This window comes from Gobio gobio (genome assembly GCF_949357685.1).
Source record: "Gobio gobio genome assembly, chromosome: 17".
Classification (NCBI taxonomy): domain Eukaryota; kingdom Metazoa; phylum Chordata; class Actinopteri; order Cypriniformes; family Gobionidae; genus Gobio; species Gobio gobio.
The window spans coordinates 1,815,457-1,825,850 of record NC_137110.1 but is presented as its reverse complement, the minus strand read 5'-3'; positions in this window follow the sequence as shown (position 1 = coordinate 1,825,850).

The window sequence follows — 10,394 nt, the reverse complement described above, 5'->3', positions numbered from 1 at the left end:
CTTTTCTCTTTTTTTTGAGGGGCTGATGGTATATCGATTTCGATTTCAGTATCAATTCATAGCCTACTGTACATATTAGGAAATAAGTTTATGTACGTTATTAACGTTTTAAAATTTCACATTTAAAGGGTAACTTCAGTGATTTAGCATTAAGCTTTGTATTTAAACGGGTTCATTTATGCGGTAGAAATGTGAAAATATTTTTGAATTTGGTGCCTTCTAGACTGAGAAAAGACATTTTTGTCTCATGTGGATGAAAGACAACAACTCCCAGAATGCACTTGCTTCGCTGCCTTACGAGATCACGACACCGTCGTTTGATCTTCATAGTAATACAATCACTTCGTTCAGTTAGAGAATAAACACTACAATTAAAAACTGAACGTGTGTTTTCAATAAAGTGTGAGTGAGCCGAACGAGAGTCACAGACGCAGCAGGATCAGATTTCATTCATCACGAAGAGCTGAGGAACATTATCCAGTCTGGAGCGTTATCTGATCGCATATGGAAGCTAAACTATCACAGGAATTCATTGAAGAGTTGAAACACTCACTTTGCTCTGCACCGCTCCGTTATGAATGCCCGATCCGAGCGGCCGAGCTCATTTACAGCCTGTGTGTGAGATCTCTCCCCTATGGGCGGAACAGCTCCATCTAGTGGCTGTAGTCTCTAGCCTCTGGCCAAAAAATCCTCAGATGACGCAAAATGACGATATTTGTGTCATCTGAGGATTTTTTCCTAGCCTGGATGCCAGCCGAATTTAGCCCCGCCCAGAATTTTTTTTGCTCGGGCAATTCGGTCTGGGCTCGCTCCATAGAGGAGTAATTATGCCCGAACAGAAACTGTTCGAACCAATGAAATCATCAGGGCGGGCTTTAGACGATGATGGACAGATGATCAACAGTAACGTAATCATCCACGTCATCGAAGGCTCTTGGGTTGAATTTGCTCTTATCCTAAACGGAGAACTTGTTCGTATATGCGTTCACCTTCACTATTTCTCTCAGAAACGATGATCGTGTTGGTAAGTACTCTGTGTATCCTTAAATTATTTTATTACTGGCAAAGGTCGTTTACACTCATCTTTTTCTTGTAACGTTACTTAATCCAGCGTGCGTGCAGACAGGGTTGCCAAGTGTTTTTGCAATGTCGCGCACAATTGCTACTCAAAACTATAGCCCAAAACAATAACTTTCCGGGGGGTTCTCCGGAAAAAAATGGCGTTTGGTTGGCAAAATATGTTATTTTGGCATGGTTGCCTGCTAAAATTCGCATTCCTGGGTTTATATAAGCACATAATTGGGGTCGCTTCAACCCGCGGACATGGAGAAAAACACGGACTTGGTAACAGTGCAGTTGAGTTCTGTTGACATTTGACAACTAACGTTACGCGTCGCTCCGTTGCTCTGATTGGTTGTGGGTCTATCCAATTGAGGTCTTTCCTGGCTCGGTTGAAACACGCCCCATAATCAAAGCTCAATGGAGCGGCACCAGACTCATATTCTGACTAGAATTGAGAATGGCCACGCCAGGCTAATTTTTTCCAGAAATAAAATGCATAATTATCTCGTCTCAGGGGGATATGAGGGGGGAAAGTACATTTACATTTATGCCTTTAGCAGACGCTTTTATCCAAAGCGACTTACAACTGAGCAGCACAGGAAGCGGTCCATCATGAGGAGGCAGAAAAACACCGAAAGTGCCTGAAGTACTGAGCTTTGGACATCACAGAACATCACACACTAGAGTAGGGAAGAAGTAGAGGAAAACAGAAGGAAAAGAGAAGGAGAAGTAGAGGAAAAGAGAAGGAAAACAGAAGGAAAAGAGAAGGAAAAGAGAAGGAAAAGAGAAGGAGAAGAGAAGGAAAAGAGAAGGAAAAGAGAAGGAAAAGAGAAGGAAAAGAGAAGGAGAAGAGAAGGAAAAGAGAAGGAAAAGAGAAGGAGAAGTAGAGGAAAAGAGAAGGAAAACAGAAGGAAAAGAGAAGGAAAAGAGAAGGAGAAGAGAAGGAAAAGAGAAGGAGAAGAGAAGGAAAAGAGAAGGTTTTTTTTTTTTGAAGTACCATCATTCGACTATACTACCAGGTTTCTACTGATACAAGCTTAATGCTAAATCACTGAAGTTACCCTTTAAAGAAATCTAGTGTTTGATCATATCTAAATATTTATTAAAATGCAAAACTGCAATACTTTTTTGAGCAACTAGATTAGATACATGTATATTGATTAAAGAGCCATAAAGGCACCTATAGTGGGTAATGGCATTACAAATGGAAATCATTATTTTTCCAGCCACAAAATAACTCTAATTTGCCTCTTTGAATAAGAATTCTCTAATTTAACCTTAATTACTACACTAATTGTAATATAAATAATACAAATATTAAAAGAAAAATATTTTAAGTGGTCATTAATGGACCATACTTATTGCACAAATAGTATTTAGTACCAAAATGTCTCAAAATATTCAATAAATATTATTGAACTAAAATATAGAACATTTATTCAATTGAAAAATAGTTCAGGTGTGTGATCACATTTGACCATCAGTGAGTATGAGTGTGAGCAATTATTGAGGAATACCTGAGGGTTAAATACAAGAAAAACATTAACATTAATGTAAACAATGTTGATCTCCATCACTCTCCATTATAAAACGATCCTGTATGGTTGACGTAATAATCAATGCACACTATACTGTAGTGTTTACCAGAACCTGCGGTAAACTCCTGTAAAGCTGAGCTGTTGTGAATCAAGCCGTTGAAATGCATTGACACAGAGCTAGAAGTGTTGAGAGCTCGTGAAGCTGAGACGAGAGAACATGTGGCATCTCCGCTTTTCAACACTCTGGCTTTAACTGTTATGCCATATTAGCGCCAAAACGCTATTTATTGTTTGAATTTCGCATCAAAAATTAAAAAAATGTAAAAGCTCAGACTTTTGGCGTGAGATTAAGTTGGGCAGCGTGAGAGTCATGCCAAATGCGTAAGAGTTGGCAACCCTGAATATATATTCAAATCCATCAACAACAAAAAAATCATTAAATGTGTTCAAAACAGAACTAGTGAATCCTCAAGCCTCTCCATAGAGACTCTAGTGGTCACACACATGGTTGCAGGATTTATTACATAATTCCAAAAGAGAGGCTAATCTGCCTTAAAAAAATATATAATTTGAAGGCCTAGTCTCGATTTTAACCTGAAATACTGCAATAAAAATAAAAAAAAGTATAATTTTCAATGGCAAAAATAGACCATAATTATTGCATAAATATAAAAAAATACCATCAAATCATCTCAAAATACAAAATTAAAAAGAAAAAATATTATTGAAAAAAAATAATTTGCATTGGTTTTATTGGGGTGGAGGAAGATTTATTTTTAGGTGTCCGGGAAGATGACCAAAGCGACCCCTAAACATAGAGCAGCAGAGGGTGAAATAAAACGCCCAAGTCCCACCCCCCAAAGTTCCTGAACTTTGAAAAAGTACTAGGGCCGTTCGGAGGGGGAAATATTTACCCAGAACTTCATTCAGACACACGAGTATCAGCCCAAAGTCCCTGCGGTGGAAACGCGGCTTTACAGTGTATAAGGATGTTGTGGGTGGTTGCTAGGGCGTTGCTAAGGTATAGGGTGTCACATGGTTGGTTAGTGGTGGGTCTGATAAAGCAGCAGCACATGATTTAAGGAATGGTTGATGTTTGGAGCACACACACACACACACACACACACACACACACACACACACACACACTGCAGTCCGACTGAGAATCAGAAACACACGTTTCTCTGAAGAGACACTGCAGGGTTTGGTTTGATCTTGGCTCAGTTTACCCACAATGCCATGTGTTTAGCCTACAATAATCACAACACAGACTGTGCCCAGTAAATATAATAATCTGGCTGTGGCTGCTACTCCGTATGGAGACGCCTGACGCATAACAGACTAAAGCAGACGCGTTTACCGGCGGACATGATGAATCCTGTCCAGAGGAGGAGCTACAGCATCTGGGACTCGGAAAGCTGCTCTACAACTAGAGACACCACCACACTCTAAAAAATGCTGGGTTAAAAACAACCCAAGTTGGGTTGAAAATGGACTAACCCAACAATTAAGTTTTTTTAACCCAGTGAATGGGTTGTTTTAAGCAAACAGTTAGCCCAACCGCTGGGTTAAAACGACCCATTCACTGGGTTAAAACAACCCAACCGCTGGGTTAAAACGGCCCATTCACTGGGTTAAAACAACCCATTCACTGGGTTAAAACAACCCAACCGCTGGGTTAAAACGGCCCATTCACTGGGTTAAAGCAACCCAACCGCTGGGTTAAAACGAGCCAACCGCTGGGTTAAAACGACCCATTCACTGGGTTAAAACAACCCAAACGCTGGGTTAAAACAACCCAACCGCTGGGTTAAAACAACCCAAAAACTAGGTTAAAACGACCCATTCACTGGGTTAAAATGACCCATTCACTGGGTTAAAACAACCCATTCACTGGGTTAAAACAACCCATTCACTGGGTTAAAACAACCCATTCACTGGGTTAAAACAACCCAACCGCTGGGTTAAAACAACCCAAAAACTGGGTTAAAACGACCCATTCACTGGGTTAAAACAACCCAACCGCTGGGTTAAAACGAGCCAACCGCTGGGTTAAAACGACCCATTCACTGGGTTAAAACAACCCAACCGCTGGGTTAAAACAACCCAAAAACTGGGTTAAAATGACCCATTCACTGGGTTAAAATGACCCATTCACTGGGTTAAAACAACCCAACCGCTGGGTTAAAACAACCCAAAAACTGGGTTAAAATGACCCATTCACTGGGTTAAAACAACCCATTCACTGGGTTAAAACAACCCATTCACTGGGTTAAAACAACCCATCCACTGGGTTAAAACAACCCAAAAACTGGGTAAAAACTACCCATTCACTGGGTTAAAACAACCCAACCGCTGAGTTAAAACAACCCATTCACGGGGTAAAAACAACCCATTCACTGGGTTAAAATGACCCATTCACTGGGTTAAAACAACCCAACCGCTGGGTTAAAACAACCCATTCACTGGGTTAAAATGATCCATTCACTGGGTTAAAACAACCCAACCGCTGGGTAAAAACTACCCATTCACTGGGTTAAAACAACCCAAAAACTGGGTAAAAACAACCCAACCACTGAGTTAAAACAACTCATTCACTGGTTTAAAACTACCCATTCACTGGGTTAAAACTACCCATTCACTGGGTTAAAACAACCCAACCACTGGGTTAAAACAACCCATTCACTGGTTTAAAACAACCCATTCACTGGTTTAAAACAACTCATTCACTGGTTTAAAACAACCCATTCACTGGGTTAAAACTACCCATTCACTGGGTTAAAACTACCCATTCACTGGGTTAAAACAACCCATTCACTGGTTTAAAACAACCCATTCACTGGTTTAAAACAACCCATTCACTGGTTTAAAACAACTCATTCACTGGTTTAAAACAACCCATTCACTGGGTTAAAACTACCCATTCACTGGGTTAAAACTACCCATTCACTGGGTTAAAACAACTCATTCACTGGTTTAAAACAACCCATTCACTGGGTTAAAACTACCCATTCACTGGGTTAAAACAACCCATTCACTGGTTTAAAACAACCCATTCACTGGTTTAAAACAACCCATTCACTGGTTTAAAACAACTCATTCACTGGGTTAAAACTACCCATTCACTGGGTTAAAACTACCCATTCACTGGGTTAAAACAACCCATTCACTGGGTTAAAACTACCCATTCACTGGGTTAAAACAACCCATTCACTGGGTTAAAACAACCCATTCACTGGTTTAAAACAACTCATTCACTGTTTTAAAACAACCCATTCACTGGGTTAAAACTACCCATTCACTGGGTTAAAACAACCCATTCACTGGTTTAAAACAACCCATTCACTGGTTTAAAACAACTCATTCACTGGTTTAAAACAACCCATTCACTGGGTTAAAACTACCCATTCACTGGGTTAAAACAACCCAACCACTGGGTTAAAACAACCCAACCACTGGTTTAAAACAACCCATTCACTGGTTTAAAACAACCCATTCACTGGGTTAAAACTACCCATTCACTGGGTTAAAACTACCCATTCACTGGGTTAAAACAACCCATTCACTGGTTTAAAACAACCCATTCACTGGGTTAAAACAACCCAACCGCTGGGTTAAAACGACCCAATTGCTGGGTTAGTCCATTTTCAGCCCAGCGGTTGGGTTGTTTTTAACCCAGAGAGCCGGAGAGGCGGGAGAGGGGATGAAGTGCAGGGAAACTCCTCCTCAGACTCAGAGCCGCGCTGGAGTCGCTGAAGGTGCTCGAGGACTCAGTGGTGAGTTACACGTTTCTCATGTTTGTGTGAGGCTTTCAGTCTCTCTGCAGAGCTTCAGGGCTTCACGGTTTTCATCTCATTCATTTGGAAAGAGATATTGAGGATTGTTTGAGGAGATCCATCATTTGTGTGTGTGTGTGTGTGTACGTGGCTCTCTCTCTCTCTCCCTCTCATCTGGTTTTCATAAGTGGAACACACAGCTGAAGTGTGAATGATTCCGGTCTGCTGCAGAATGAATGCTCTTGAGAAGCGATGTTAATCTGTGAAAGACGGAGGATTCTACTGAGAAAGAGGCGCAGAGGATCCAGAGAGAGGAGATGCTTTAAACTCACACTGAAGAACGGATGAAGCTTTTATAAGCTTGTTCTGACCTGACACACATTCAACCTCCGGCTGGCTCACATCTCTCACACATGGGTTTTATATGGCAGGATGTTTTATTATTCAAAAGGGATCATTAATAATTATTTGAGGCATATTTATGGATGTGATTGAAGATCATCCTGTGCACCAGCACGTTAAATGTGGACACAGCAGTTGAAGTGTAATAGCCGTCCAAACAAGGCAATAACCAGTGTTGAGGAAAGTTATACAGGGAGTGCAGAATTATTAGGCACGTTGATTTTCTGATCATATTTTTTTTCCAGGCACATTTGACCAATTCCAAACCACAGTAATCCTAATAACTACTATTGATTTAGGCCTCTGCCGCCGTTGATTTAGTATCAATGAAATATATTTTTGTTCAATAATTGTTTTTTTTTATTTTAAAATAATTTTATGATTTATGCAATAATTATGACCCATTTTTTTCCATTGAATATAATAAAAATGTTATATTTATAATTTTTTTTCATTTTTTATTAAAGCTGTATTTAATTTTAGAGTCAAGCCTAGGCCTCATGAAAGCAATTTTTTAAATGAGATCAGTGCCATCCGGTGGACACATTGAGCATTTTTATCACGCAATAGCACAGTTTTACCACTATAGTGGATCTTGCGTTTTATAAAAACATTTTTTTTAAATTGTAGCTTCATCGGAATGGTCCGAAACTTGTTGACTTTATTGGTACTTGGTATATGAACACCCAAAAAAACTGGGGACAGGATTTGAAAAGTCTAAGTGGTCGTAAAAAAAAAAAATAGTCACACTCAGGACCTTCGGGTCAAAAATGACCCCCATAGGAAATGAATGGGAAATAGTTTTTTTTGTGCATACAATCTACAAATCAGCCAGGACTTAACAGTGAAGGAGTGAATCTCTAAAACATCAAGAGTGCAAAACAGACAAAAAACTCAAACACACACACACACACACACACACTTATAAACACAAAAACACATGCACACACAAATTAACGCGTGCCATTCCAAAAGCTAATTGTGTTTTTGTGTGTGTGTGTGTGTGTGTGAGTGTGAGTTTTTTTTGTCTGTTTTGCACTCTAGATGTTTTAGAGATCTTCACTGTTGAGTCTTTATTTCTGCATCCTGGCTGATTAGTAGATTGTATGCGCAACAAAAACTCTGTATTTTCATATTTTTGCCAATTTCCCATTTATTTCCTATGGGGGTCATTTTTGACCCGAAGGTCCTGAGTGTGACTTTTCTTTTTTAGGACCACTTAGACTTTTCAAATCCTGTCCCCAATTTGTTTGGGTGTTCATATACCAAGTACCAATAAAGTCACCAAGTTCCATACCATTCCGATGAAGTTGCGATTTTTTATATTTTTTATTATAAAAAATTTGGGTCAGAAATTACTGAAGAGCCCCAGAGGGTTAAAGTGCCCCTATTAGTCTGTTTTAAAGGCTCCTGATGTTGTTTAGGTCTCCATCTTAAACGGCAGGTTCAGCTGATCAGTGTAATGACCAGTGCCCTCCTCGTCCAGGTGTTGTTCAGTGTAATGACCAGTGCCCTCCTCATCCAGGTGTTGATCAGTGTAATGACCAGTGCCCTCCTCATCCAGGTGTTGATCAGTGTAATGACCAGTGCCCTCCTCATCCAGGTGTTGATCAGTGTAATGACCAGTGCCCTCCTCATCCAGGTGTTGATCAGTGTAATGACCAGTGCCCTCCTCATCCAGGTGTTGATCAGTGTAATGACCAGTGCCCTCCTCATCCAGGTGTTGTTCAGTGTAATGACCAGTGCCCTCCTCATCCAGGTGTTGACCAGTGTAATGACCAGTGCCCTCCTCATCCAGGTGTTGATCAGTGTAATGACCAGTGCCCTCCTCATCCAGGTGTTGATCAGTGTAATGACCAGTGCCCTCCTCATCCAGGTGTTGTTCAGTGTAATGACCAGTGCCCTCCTCATCCAGGTGTTGATCAGTGAAATGACCAGTGCCCTCCTCATCCAGGTGTTGATCAGTGTAATGACCAGTGCCCTCCTCATCCAGGTGTTGATCAGTGTAATGACCAGTGCCCTCCTCATCCAGGTGTTGATCAGTGTAATGACCAGTGCCCTCCTCATCCAGGTGTTGATCAGTGTAATGACCAGTGCCCTCCTCATCCAGGTGTTGATCAGTGTAATGACCAGTGCCCTCCTCATCCAGGTGTTGTTCAGTGTAATGACCAGTGCCCTCCTCGTCCAGGTGTTGTTCAGTGTAATGACCAGTGCCCTCCTCATCCAGGTGTTGATCAGTGTAATGACCAGTGCCCTCCTCATCCAGGTGTTGATCAGTGTAATGACCAGTGCCCTCCTCATCCAGGTGTTGATCAGTGTAATGACCAGTGCCCACCTCATCCAGGTGTTGATCAGTGTAATGACCAGTGCCCTCCTCATCCAGGTGTTCATCAGTGTAATGACCAGTGCCCTCCTCATCCAGGTGTTGATCGGTGTAATGACCAGTGCCCACCTCATCCAGGTGTTGATCGGTGTAATGACCAGTGCCCTCCTCATCCAGGTGTTGATCGGTGTAATGACCAGTGCCCTCCTCATCCAGGTGTTGATCAGTGTAATGACCAGTGCCCACCTCATCCAGGTGTTGATCAGTGTAATGACCAGTGCCCTCCTCATCCAGGTGTTGATCGGTGTAATGACCAGTGCCCACCTCATCCAGGTGTTGATCGGTGTAATGACCAGTGCCCTCCTCATCCAGGTGTTGATCGGTGTAATGACCAGTGCCCTCCTCATCCAGGTGTTGATCAGTGTAATGACCAGTGCCATCCTCATCCAGGTGTTGTTCAGTGTAATGACCAGTGCGCTCCTCATCCAGGTGTTGATCGGTGTAATGACCAGTGCCCTCCTCATCCAGGTGTTGATCGGTGTAATGACCAGTGCCCTCCTCATCCAGGTGTTGATCAGTGTAATGACCAGTGCCATCCTCATCCAGGTGTTGACCAGTGTAATGACCAGTGCCCTCCTCATCCAGGTGTTGATCAGTGTAATGACCAGTGCCCACCTCATCCAGGTGTTGATCAGTGTAATGACCAGTGCCATCCTCATCCAGGTGTTGATCAGTGTAATGACCAGTGCCCTCCTCATCCAGGTGTTGATCAGTGTAATGACCAGTGCCCTCCTCATCCAGGTGTTGATCAGTGTAATGACCAGTGCCCTCCTCATCCAGGTGTTGATCAGTGTAATGACCAGTGCCCTCCTCATCCAGGTGTTGATCAGTGAAATGACCAGTGCCCTCCTCATCCAGGTGTTGATCAGTGTAATGACCAGTGCCCTCCTCATCCAGGTGTTGATCAGTGTAATGACCAGTGCCCTCCTCATCCAGGTGTTGTTCAGTGTAATGACCAGTGCCCTCCTCGTCCAGGTGTTGTTCAGTGTAATGACCAGTGCCCTCCTCATCCAGGTGTTGATCAGTGTAATGACCAGTGCCCTCCTCATCCAGGTGTTGATCAGTGTAATGACCAGTGCCCTCCTCATCCAGGTGTTGATCAGTGTAATGACCAGTGCCCTCCTCATCCAGGTGTTGATCAGTGTAATGACCAGTGCCCACCTCATCCAGGTGTTGATCAGTGTAATGACCAGTGCCCTCCTCATCCAGGTGTTCATCAGTGTAATGACCAGT